This window comes from Varanus komodoensis, unplaced genomic scaffold (assembly GCF_004798865.1).
Source record: "Varanus komodoensis strain SLA01 unplaced genomic scaffold, ASM479886v1 scaffold8, whole genome shotgun sequence".
NCBI classification, from domain to species: Eukaryota; Metazoa; Chordata; class Lepidosauria; order Squamata; family Varanidae; genus Varanus; species Varanus komodoensis.
In genome coordinates this window covers 418,343-418,725 of record NW_025336481.1, presented here as the reverse complement: position 1 = coordinate 418,725, position 383 = coordinate 418,343, and the positions used below count along the sequence as shown (strand labels likewise).

At 56.9% G+C, this 383-nt stretch overlaps 1 protein-coding gene across 1 annotated transcript in view; it reads left to right on the top strand.

Annotated features, from left to right (window-relative positions):
• Window positions 1–383, top strand: part of LOC123036490 (bactericidal permeability-increasing protein-like) — a 16,902-nt gene that overhangs the window by 8,622 nt on the left and 7,897 nt on the right. The gene's annotated exons all lie outside the window — the stretch shown is intronic.

Below are 383 nucleotides of genomic sequence, written 5' to 3'. Positions count from 1 at the left end.
CTGATGATACCCAGCTCTACCTCTCGTTTTCCACCAATCCAGGTGGAAAACGAGAGGTAGAGCTGGGTATCATCAGCGTACTGATGATTCTGCAGCCCACACCTCCTGATGACCTCTCCCAGCGGCTTCATGTAGATGTTGAATAGCAAGGGGGACAAAATGGACCCCTGCGGTACTCCATGGCATAGCTGCCATGGCGCAGAGCCATCGTCCCCCAGCACCACCTTCTGGAATCGGCCGTCGAGGTAGGAGCGGAACCACTGCAACACGGTGCCTCCGACCCCCAATCCCGCAAGCCTGTCCAGAAGGATACCATGATCGATGGTATCGAAAGCCGCTGAGAGGTCCAGGAGAACCAACAGGGACGCACTCCCCCTGTCCTT